Below are 12,272 nucleotides of genomic sequence, written 5' to 3' on the forward strand. Positions count from 1 at the left end.
ATCACAGGGTTGTTGTATGTTTTCCGGGCTGCATGGCCATGTTCTAGAAGTATTCTCTCCTGACATTTCGCCCACATCTATGCCAGGCATCCTCAGAGGTTGTGATGTCTAATGTGTTGCCGAAGGCTTTCATGGCCGGGATCACAGGGTTGTTGTATGTTTTCCGGGCTGTATGGCCATGTTCTAGAAGTATTCTCTCCTGACATTTCGCCCACATCTATGGCAGGCATCCTCAGAGGTTGTGAGGTTTGTGATGTCTGTTTGGAAATTAGGCAAACGGGGTTTGTATATCTGTGGAATGTCCAGGGTGGGAGAAAGAACTCTTGTCTGCCTGAGATATGTGTGAATGTTATAACTGGCCACCTTGATTAGCACTGAATGACTTTTCAGCTTCAAAGCCTGGCTGCTTCTTGCCTGGGGGAATCCTTTGTTGGGAGGTGTTAACTGGCCCTGATTATTTCATGCCTGGAATTAGTCTTATCTTTCAAATCTCAGAAAATGGGAAAGAAGAACACTGCAGTATTAGAGCAAAAGTCTGGTCTACTATTCTGGACAGTGATCTACCATGGGCACCATTGGAAGACATGCTGACAACTGGCTTCACAAATCAGAGACCGTTCTTTGGCCAGCAGTGCCTGGTGCTGGGTGGGCGGGAGCAAGTTGGACCCAGCCAGTGTTCAAATCGCCAATCTGCCATAGAAACTCTATAGGGATTTTGGAGAAGTCACACTCTCTGCCTCAGAGGATAGCAACCTGACTACAGCTTGCAAAAAAAAATATCCTATAATAGCATTGCCACAAGTTGGGAACAACTTGAAGCACACAACACTTACTGCTAGAATTCTCCCAGCCAGCATGATTTTCTGCCAAAGGTTCAGAAAGGATTTTTTCCCCAGCTTTTAATTCTTTGAGCCATTTAAAACAGGAGTCAAATTCCAGGCCCTGGTTGTTGCCCATGAACACTTAGTGGGTCCCAAGTTGTTCAAGCCTGGCAAGAAGTGAGTGAGTTGGACATCGATAGAGTTCCTTCTACAGAATGTGGAAGCAACCATGCTTGGAATGGAGGAAGCCTTGGAAAAATCATACTTGTTCTTTTTCTTTGGTATCCATTCCCTTTCCAATGGAAGGCTGAGAATAAAATGCTTTTGCAAGTCAACCCCATCTCCAGAAAATTCTTAGGACTGGGGCAGAGAAGAGATATGTGGGGGGGGGGATTGTTGGGATCCTTGTTGGCAAAGTACTTAATCTTCCCATCACAAAGCCCCTCTGTCTATTCAGCTTGCATTCAAATGCAAGCCATTCCCTACACTCACTCACACACACAGACATACAGCAACCCCCTATGGGCCAAAGATTTCCTGCCTTTTCCCTCCTCCAGGGACTCTTCCCTAAAACTATTGATATGCAGGAATCTTCACTAAGGGAGGGTCAAATAGTCTTTCCCCAGCCCAGCCCAGCCCCCTCCATCTCCTTGCTTCAAGCCATCATCAACCATCAGAAGTGGAAGCCGGATCCTTTTCAGTCCCCAAATGCTTCCCCAACCAAAAGACACACACAGAGAGACACACACACACTGACAATATCCTCCTGATAACAGTTAACTCCTTCATTTCTAGGGCTAAGATGCTTTTTTCACCCCCAGTAAACATCCCCTGTTTTATGGATTCAGTAAAAAGAAGGGGCTGCTGATAGGTTCATCTTAGGGTTGCCAGAAGTCTTTAAAAAAACAAAGCCCTGTGTGAGAGTCAGAAAGAGTCAGAATGCAGTAGTAGTTGTGGCATTCAACCCTAGAGACCATGGTTTGAATCTCCGCAGGCCATGGAAACCCACAGGTTGACTTAGAATAAAGCATACACTTTCAGCCTCCATGCAAGCCAAAGGTAACCCCTATCTGAACAAATCTTACCAAGACAACATCCATGACCCATTCTCCTTAAGGTTGTCATAAGTCAGAAATGACTTGAAGGTCCACATCAGCCTATTTTTAGATATTGGAATCTCTGAAAGTCCCGTCAATAGCAGACTAAATAAATCAATGGAGTTTCCATAGGAGCTGATTTGTCACTCCACAATCAATTCATAGATTGTACTCTGACTAGGGACTTAGCAATTGGACTTTGGCTTTACAGTCCGTTGGTATTCAGCAGGAAGACATTTGTAGTAACTGCAAAGCATTGAAAACCTAACTCAGTTCATCATCAAACTACCGTAGAGCATGAATCCACTTTAAGTCTGGTTTCTGCCTCCTGCAGAATTCTGGAATTTGTAGTTTGGTGACGCCCAGGACCTGTCTGGATGAACTGTTTAAAGCCCGTTCCCTAAAAGTGGATTTAAAATGAATCCAAGCTCTAGTGTGACGAAGTGGTGATTCTACTCTGTCATACATCCCTCTGAGTTTAATACAGTTTACTCACTGGTTGATGGGCATCAGATTCCCACCTACATGTGTTTAAATGTTGGTTGAAAATTGTGACCGGTTTCTAGTGAAAGTTTCATAGTAAATGACCAACACATAAAGATATTGATATATTGAGTTTACCCCCAGATAATAAAACACTCAAAATTTAATAAACGTGAACTCTTTCTCCCACTATTTCTTATTTGTTTAACTTGCAAACCTCTCCAATTTGGTCTTTCCACCCAGTATGAGTCAGGAAAGGGAATTACCATTAATGTCCATTCATAGCAGCTCACAATTTCTACAAATCAGAAAAGCACATTCTCTACTAAGTTTTTTCTCATTAATTTATTTTGGTTTCCCTGAGATTTTTATAACAACCTAAAAGGATTAAAACATTGCACTGACTGCTGTTTGATAATTGAGTAAATTGCTGGAGCTTTACAAGGAATTAAAGAATGAATGAATCAAACAAGCTGAACTGAACTGAATTAAACTGAATGCAGGATTAAATGCTGCATGTAAGGAGTATGAAGATCTTTAACCCAAATTTTCATGGCTTGGGAAAGAGAGCAGTTAATTCTGAATCCATAGTCTTTTATTTAATATTTTAATACTGTTTCCCAATGGGCTGGAAACATGGGATTACCAGATGACTGAGCCCAATTAAGTCTTTTGCATTGATAACCCTGAAATGGCAGGTTGACTTGGAGAGACAGCATTGACAGTAAACCAACAGTAATATGGGGACAGGTGGGTCTGAAAAGAATGCTGTAAAATACATTTTGGACAGAGAAGCCAGTGAAATCCATAAGCATGTGGACAAATTCAACAGAAAATGAACAAAATCTGGCTACCAGTATTTTTTAAAAAAAATCTAAAATGAGGACAGTAAGAAAGAACACTACTCAGAAAACAGAGGAATTCCAGACATGAATCGATCATAACCAGCTAACACTTCCCAATAAAGGATTCCCCCAGGCAGTAAGCAGCCAGACCTTGAAGCTGCAAGACTATTCAGTGCTAATCAAGGTGCTTAATTGCAACATTCACACTTGTCTCCAACAAGAGTTCTTTCTCCCACCCTGAACATTCCACAGATATATAAACCCCACTTGCCTAGTTTCCAACAGACCTCATAACGTCTGAGGATGTCCGCCATAGATGCAGGCAAAACGTCAGGAAAGAGTGCTTCTGGAACAAGGCCATACAGCCCGGGAAACTCACAGCAACCCAGTTTATAATAGTTCAAAACATTATCTTGTAATTATTACAAGCCCTCTATAATAGAAATTAATATTGTTACCTGCATATTTTGGGTTATAAACCATTCCGTTTTCTGTTGCAAATGAATAATGTGTACATATAGTAATTTGTTTCCATCCCATTGATACAAACTAGACTTTAACGCTACTTTCAAAATGTTAACATGTTTGGAAGAGAAAATGAATGAAATGCTTTGCAAGGGTTGAAAGCACTTGAGTTACACCTTCCATTATTGAACTTTACATATATGCTTGCATTTAAAAACTGAAATCATTTAAAAATGTGACAGTGGGCATGTTGCATGGTGAGGGATCAGAGCCAGGACTGTGGAGACCTGAATTTCATGTCCTCATGATGAACTTGGGACAATCATTATATCTTTGCTTAACCAGCTTTATAGAGTTGGAGCAAAAGATAAAACAGGAAAAAGAAATGAATGAATATGTTTGCTCTATCAGACCTGCTTGGAATTGTATGGGATAAAAACATAGTAAATAAAATTAACATTTTTATGTACTATAGGAGAACTGGTATGGTGTAGTGGTTTGGGTGCCGGACAAGCAGTGCTGTCTTCTGAATGAATGTTGCCAATAGAACTTGGTGAGAGGTTGACCTTAGGATTGCCATGAATTAGAAATTACTTGAAAGCACATGCCAATAAGAACAAAATTAAACATGCCTAAGTCTCCACTAATTTTGGCATGCACTTGGTGAGTCTTTGTCCTTTTGTGTGTGTATGTGTGTCAGGAGTGACCTGAGCGACTGGTGTGAGAGAATTGGCCTTCTACAAGAACGTTGCCCAGGAGATGCCTGGATGACTGATGTTTTACCATCCTTGTGGGAGGCTTCTCTAATGTCCCTGCATGGGAAGCTGGAGCTGACAGAGGGAGCTCATCCACACTCACCAGAGATTCGAACCAGCAACCTTTAGGTCAGCAACCCAACCTTCAGGTCAGCAGTCCTGCCAGCACAAGGGTTTAATCCATTGCACCACCGGGTGGACCCTGTCCTGTGGGTATTCCTCCTCCCCATATGGGAAGAAACTACTGGGAATCTGGGGGAAAACCAAAGAGAAACTGAATGTATTTCCTTTCTGTATACTAATACTTTATCTGCGCTACAACCACATGTGATGTATTTTCCCTGCTCCAAACACTACAGCGCCAGGTATACTTCAGCAAGGAATGGATTCAGAAGTAACTTTGCAAAGTGAGCCAACATAGTCCAATTGTTTGAGTGTTGGACTAGGACACTAGGAGACCAGGATTCAATTTCCAGCCATGCCATGGAAACCACAAGGTGACCCTGGGAAAGTCACACTCTCACAACCTCAGAGGACAGTATGGGCAAACCTTCTCTGAAGAAGTTCTTCCAAGAAAACCCCATGATAGATTTGTCTTAGGGTGACCATTAATCAGGGATGGCTAGAAGGCACACAACAACCACCTTGCAAAAGATCGGACTAAAGTATTTATAATATCCTCTCTCAACCCAGCACAGATTCTACAATTCCCATTGCCCTCAGCATGGTCTGAAGACTGAGAAAAATGTGATATGTTTTTTTTCCTTGCTAAATTGTACACATAGCCAGCTTTCAGGTTTTGGGGATGTAGGGAAGACTTCCAACCTATTCAGCTGAGTAGGCTGGATCTACACTGTCCTATATCCCAGGATCTGATCCCAGATTGTCTGCTTTGAACTGGATTATATGAATCTACACTGCTATATAATCCATTTCAAAGCAGATAATCTGGATTTTATATGGCAGTGTAAAAGGGGCGCCAGTTTTCTGTCTTAATGTCCTAAATGTTTCTAACTCTCAATGAAGTGTGCCTAAACATGTACAGTAGAGTCTCAGTTATCCAACATTCACTTATCCAACATTCTGGATTATCCAGCGCAGTCTGCCTCCTGCCCGGATCTACAGCTGCTTCTCTAGGCAGCAAGGAGTGAACTTTTTACACATTTAATTTCTGACAATGTTGTTACTATAAGTTAATTTTATGCAATTCTATCTTTATTTGTAATCAAGTTGTTAGTAGCCAATGTTTTCGTAGCCAATGTTTTCAATACACTGCTATGTTTTGGTGTTAAATTCGTAAATACAGTAATTACTATGTAACATGGAACTCTCTCCCCCGGACTGTGGTGGAGGCTCCTTCTTTGGAGGCTATTAAGCAGAGGCTGGATGGCCATCTGTCGGGTGTGCTTTGAATGCGATTTCCTGCTTCTTGGCAGGGGGTTGGACTGGATGGCCCATGGGGTCTCTTCCAACTCTACTATTCTATGATTCTATTAACGTTACCGTGTATTGAACTGCTTTTTCTGTCAATTTGTTGTAAAACATGATGTTCTGGTGCTTAATTTGTAAAATCATAATGTAATTTGACATTTAATAGGATTTTCCTTAGTCCCTCATTATCCAGCATTTTTGCTTATCCAATGTTCTGCTGGCCCATTTATGTTGGATAAGTGAGACGCTACTGTAATCAAACATGGCTTGGAGATCCTCATGCATCTGTTCTGTGCACCTTTCAAATTCAACTTTATTGGCTGATCAATCAACAATCTCCTGCATTTCTGCCAGATCTGGGACCTAACTTGGCACATTGCAGAATTGTGGAGGGGGATCTATCTTCGAATGTCAGGTTTACAATCAAAGGAGAGAAAATGCAAAATGAAAGAAATTCTCTCTCTCTCTGATACACACGGACACGGACAAACAGAAGGAGAAAAAGAGAGGAATGCACACATGTGCTAAAGCAGTGTATAAGCTAGCCTTGTCTTTCTACCCAATGAGGAAGCAAACAAAAAAGTGTCACAATCCACAGGAAGTCGAATTGAAGCCCTGGTCTTGCAGAGCTTCCAGTCATTTCAGTGGGGTTTGTGCAAGAGAATTATATTATAGAATTATTACATTCTGTGTAATATCGTAAGGCATTTTGGTATGCTGATTAATGGTGCAAGTGGTTAGGAGAGATGGAAGTGAGGTAATGTGGGAGAGTAGTGAAGAATATGAACCACAAAATCACTGGTTCATTTTATCTCCCATTTGCACTTCCAGACCACGGTTTGGAATAAACTGGTGTACCTTATCAGGCGATATCAGGAAACTGACATCACAAGATTTGTGCGTTTAAGAAGACATGGCCCTTATCATGTCTCCTCTCAGCCTTCTCTTCTGCAGGCTAAACATGCCCAGCTCTTTAAGCTGCTCCTCATAGGGCTTGTTCTCCAGACCCATGATCATTTTAGTCGCCTTCTTCTGGACACATTCCAGCTTGTCAACAACTCCCTTAAACTGCGGTGCCCAGAATTGGACTCAGTATTCCAGGTGTGGTCTAACCAAGGTAAAATAGAGGGGGTATTCTGGTGCCTCAAATGTTTTTGTGTATATTTGATCTGTTGACTCCAAAAATGGCACCAGTTTTCCCCTATCAGCTCTATTATTTGATATATAGAACATATACCACATATCAGTTTTCATCTGCTCACTCATATGACCATATTAGAGCAGATGCAGTCTATCCAATGCAATTTTCTGAATCAGTGCTCCAAATAACACCAGGAACAGACCTAAAAACCAAAACACCCAAGAATGTTTTTATTGGGTTTCTGTGAGTTTTACAGGATGTATGGCCATGTTCCAGAAGCATTCTCTCCTGACATTTTGCCCACATCTATGGCAGGCATCCTCAGAGGTTATGAGGTCTGTTGGAAACTAGACAAGTGGGGTTATATATCTGTGGAAGGTCCATCACTCACATCAACCCAGTGATTCCGGCCATGAAAGACTTCGACAACACATGTTTTGTTGGTTGGGCTGTATTATTATTAGTATTGACACATAGTATGACATAGCAAATTAGATATATATATGCTGGATTTCGTATCACAAAATCACAAGTTTAACACTTCTCAAGTGTTTAGGACTGTGTGATGTACAGTAGAGTCTCACTCATCCATGCCTCACTTATCCAAGCTTCTGGATTATCCAAGCCATTTTTGTAGATCCTTGAATTCAACTCATGATTTTAACATTTTATTTGGTATGTTGACTTTTTATGGCTGTTTTTTATCGATGCTGATGTTTTATTGCTGATTGATTTGTTTATTGTTTTGTTTTTGCTTTTATACTGTTGTGTCCGGGCATGGCCCCATGTAAGCCGCCCCGAGTCCCTTCGGGGAGATGGGGCGGGGTATAAGAATAAAGTTATTATTATTATTATTATTATTATTATTATTATAGTCAATGTTTTCAATATATCGTGATATTTTGGTGCTAAATTGGTAAATACAGTAATTACAACATAACATTACTGCGTACTGAACAACTTTTTCTGTCAAATTTGTTGTATAACATGATGCTTTGGTGCTTAATTTGTAAAATCATAACCTACTTTGATGTTTAATAGGCTTTTCCTTAATCCCTCCTTATTATCCAAGATATTCGCTTATCCAAGCTTCTGCCGGCCCGTTTAGCTTGGATAAGTGAGACTCTACTGTATTTTATTATTATTATTATTGGGGTGTTCTGTGTTTTCCGGGCAGTATGGCCATGTTCCAGAAGTATTATTTATTATTATTATTATTTTATTGTATGACACAGAAAAAAATAGACATGCTGGATTTCATATTATTATTATTATTATTTCATGATTATGATTATGGTGATGATGATTATTTTGCATAGGGATGGTTGAAACTAATGGAGATGGCTGGTCTATTATAACAAGAAATATAATGTGGCTTAGCTCTCCAGTCTGAACAGGTCCAATGGAGAAGTCTTCCCCAACTTGGACTGGGATTCTTCATCTTGATTAGAAATGATTGGATTTGGCCTGATGGTCACCTTGGGTTTTCTCTTGAAACAAAGGGTGGCACAGAATGGCTGTCCTATTTGCATGCCTAAAGCCCTTCCCCACCAGCCTTCCTAGGCCAGGCCTGGGGGGATGAAAGGGAGGCGGTGGGCCATTGTGCCCAAGGATTGAGTTATCTCCTTCCCCATCCAGCCCTTTCCTTGATTGTTTCACCTTCTGGCCCGACCCAACCCCTTGATCCACTCAAGGGCTCAAGGAGGGGAGGGGCTTGTGGGTGGGGAGAGGAGCCCCCAGCTCTTGAACTTGATTGGAGGAACCGGGCCAGAGGAGGGAAGGGGCCAGCCAATGGCGCCCCAGAGGCCACAGGCTTTATAAAGCGCCTGGTCTAGGGCTGTGGACACCATCGCCTCCTTGGCCTTAAGGAGGAAAGAATCAAGCAAAGAAGGAAGGAAGATGGGATAGGGAAGCCAAGGTAAACCTTATGGATGCGGAGGGATGGCAAGGGTTGGGCCAGTGTCTTAGGGAAGGGGCTCCGGGCTGGGAGAAGGTGGAGGAGGAGGACCACGTGGAGTTACATTCTTGACATTCTTGGATGGTCCTGGCGTTGCCTTGCTGTTGAATGGCTGTTGAGCTTAGGGCCCTTCCACACAGCCATATAACCCAAATTATCCAGGCAGAAAATCACACAATATCTGCTTTGAATTGGATTATCTGGGTCCACACTGCCATATATTCCAATTCAAAGCAGATAGTGCGAGATTTTATTTAGCTGCGTGGAAGAGGCCTTAGCTTCCCCTTTTCTTTCACTTTCACCCCTGATCCGATCTCCCCAAGACACGTGAGACCTACTCAATGGCCCTATCTCTTGACCTTCCAAAACTATTTATGGGTCCTGGCGGGGAATTGTGTTGGGAGGCGGAAATGTAGCCTTTTTTGTTCTTTTTGCTATGTTTGGGACTGGCTTTAAGATCTAGGATTTCTTCCGGGGTGGGTTTTTTCCCTGGGTGGTCCTGCATCACATGGGCATCTTCAGGTGGAGAGTTGAAAAGGAAAGGAGTCGCTTTATGTTCCTGGATCTTTTTTTCTGCCTCGACGCCACCAATACGTTGGCACTGCCTTGTGATGTTGACAAAGTGAGAAAGTGCTTCCTTGTATTGGCGACGTCTTGGACAGGCATCTTCCGAGGGGAAGGCGGCTTTTTGAGCGAACTGCCTCCATCGCATCTCTGGTATAAAGGGGGGAATTCCTTTTGCCTCTCAAAGGTAAAGGTTTTTCCCTGACTTGCCTTCCATAATTTCCCGTAAAATTTCCTGCCTGGCCAGGTAAACGCGGCGAGGATGGGCCAAAAAGCCTGCTCGGCAGCGCCTCTAGTGGCACCGGCGAGAATTGCATGGCTTCAAAAATTTTCGGGAAATTTCCTGTACTGTATTTCTAATTTAATTAACTTTATTTTTGCGTCTAGTTTGCTTTTTCCACTCTAATGTATATTCCTTTTTTCCATCTTGTGTAGTGCTTTTTTCTTTTCTGAAGAGGCAACCAAGGACTGGCCTTTTCCCCCCTCTCCTTTTCTGCCATGTGCTCCCAACTTGGTCTGGCAAGGGCTGCGCTTCCTCTAGGATCACAGCCATAAAATAGCCGGGCAAACGAAAAACGTAGGCGCTTCATCTCAAGGCCTTTCCACACAGCTGAACTGAGCTTTGAGCTGGGGGCCACACAGCCCAATATTCCAGATCACCCACAATATCTGCTTTGAAGTGGGTTATCCACACTGCCATATATCCCAGTTCAAAGCAGATAATGTGGGATTTTATTCAGCTGTGTGAATGGGGCCTGGGATACATGGCAGTGTGGACCCAGGGCCCTGTCACACAGCCACATAACCCAGAATATCAAGGCAGAAAATCTATATCTTTGAATTGCTTTTGAGTCCACACAGCCATATATTCCAGTTCGAAGCAGATAATGTGGGATTTTCTGCCTTGATATTCTGGGTTATGTGGCTGTGTTGAAGACCCTTCATATTTCCCGGTTCAAAGCAGATATTGTGGGATTTTCTGCCTTGATATTCTGGGTTATATGATTGTGTGGAAGGGCCCTCAGTGGGAAGGACATTTCCGCAAAATGCCTCTTTTTTTGCTTGTAGTTGATATTCCACAAAAGACCCTTTACTTTTGGCTGCCTTTACTGCCTCCTTGTTGGGTCTACATAGGTTGTCCTTGTGTTTAAAATAGCTTTTTTGTCTTCTAACACTTTTCTTGAACTTGCCGGTTTCTTCATGCTTCTTAGGTTCCAATATTTCCTTAGGAAAATGAACTGCTTGAATCCAACACAGACATTGGCACTTTCTTGTAATAATGGATTCAATTAAGTGCTATATTGTTTGTGTAGGTTTCAAGCCTGGCTGAGCAGCAAGACCTGGAAGACTTCCCATTTTCCCCCCCAGCAGGAATTGATGTATGTTTCAGGAAAAAAGTTGAGATGAGTTTGGATTACAATTCCCAGATTCTCCTGCCCAGCATGGTCCGTGACTGCTGGATAGGTGGGAGTTTGTGCATTGTAAGCTCCAGAAATTATTTATGGGTTTGGCTGTATCTGTTCTGAATTTAAATTGATTATTTTTAACCAGGCTTCTCTTTTATGTCTTTGTCAGGTAACAAAGCAAAAGCTGGTTCATCTGTAAAATGGAAGTTGGCCAACTTTTTAACCAGTCTGGAGAGAGCTTCGCATTGCGGTGCATGCAGAAAGAAGATCTTCAATCTTGCCTAGTAATATGTTATGCCTTGGCATTCTACTATGCAACAATTTTTGTTCCAAGATTTTATAATTGTCATTTCCTAAATTGGTTCTATCATAAAAAGATGGAAAATTTATTAAGCTGCAGAAACTTGTTTTTTGCTGGACATCCTGCCACACATTTTGCTAGTTTTTCAATGAATTATCTTAACCAATTCAACATAGTTTTGTGGCAACCACAAAAACAATAACACTTTCAAACCAGGAACAGATTTTTTGAAATTTTGTTACACAGTGTTAAATTGAAGCCTGCCTTAAGGTGCTTGCAAAGTAAATGCATGTCAGTATATTAAACATCTACATTGTAGACTTTCAAATCCTTTCCTGGCTGAATGTTGCCCAGACATTGGCACTTTCTACTGTGTACTTCTAACCAGGAAAGTGCTTCTTTGTTTGGGTGATATCTGGCTCAGGGTTGCTCTTGGAAAACACCTTGAATGTTGTATATAAATATATTTTACTGATACCCTCCAAGCATTCCCATTTAACTTCCTGCATCAGGATGTCTTTTCCTTCTGGAGGCAACTTCACCACCAGAGCACTTCTGTGTTTTATAGTAATACTCTCAAGTGCTCTGTGATGAAGTGACTTCTAGAAGGGGTTATCAACTTTCTCTCCAGTGCAAAACCTATTTCTGGCTAGATACTGCTCAAACAGTAGCACTCTCCTCTTATGGCATTTTGGGAAAGTGCTACATTGTTTGGGTACTTTTCAGCCAGAATGCTCAGCGCTTGTAAAAATGTAATTTTGCATTTGTGGATTCATTTCTTTCTCTGCTGGGAATTCAGAAAAAACCTTGGGATTATAATCATTTATAAATTGGCTAAATTAAATTGAATCTCCAGTTCCCATAAGAGGGACAACTACTTTATTTTGTGGAATTAAGTGAAATGGGATGTTTAATTTGCTATGATTTATTCCACTATGCTTTTCTATTTGACTTTCTTTGTAATTCTTATCCATGGATTTTCTATATCCAGCTCTTTCAGTGGAAA

The 12,272-nt window shown here is 41.7% G+C and overlaps 1 non-coding gene across 1 annotated transcript; it reads left to right on the plus strand.

Moving 5' to 3' along the window:
• Positions 1-11,920: 11,920 nt before the first annotated feature.
• On the plus strand, positions 11,921-11,987 carry mir5420 (microRNA mir-5420). The gene has a single exon (NR_130020.1). It is a non-coding gene; the product is annotated as a microRNA mir-5420 (primary transcript).
• Positions 11,988-12,272: the final 285 nt, after the last annotated feature.

The sequence above is a fragment of the Anolis carolinensis genome, chromosome 2 (genome assembly GCF_035594765.1).
Source record: "Anolis carolinensis isolate JA03-04 chromosome 2, rAnoCar3.1.pri, whole genome shotgun sequence".
Taxonomy (NCBI): Eukaryota; Metazoa; Chordata; class Lepidosauria; order Squamata; family Dactyloidae; genus Anolis; species Anolis carolinensis.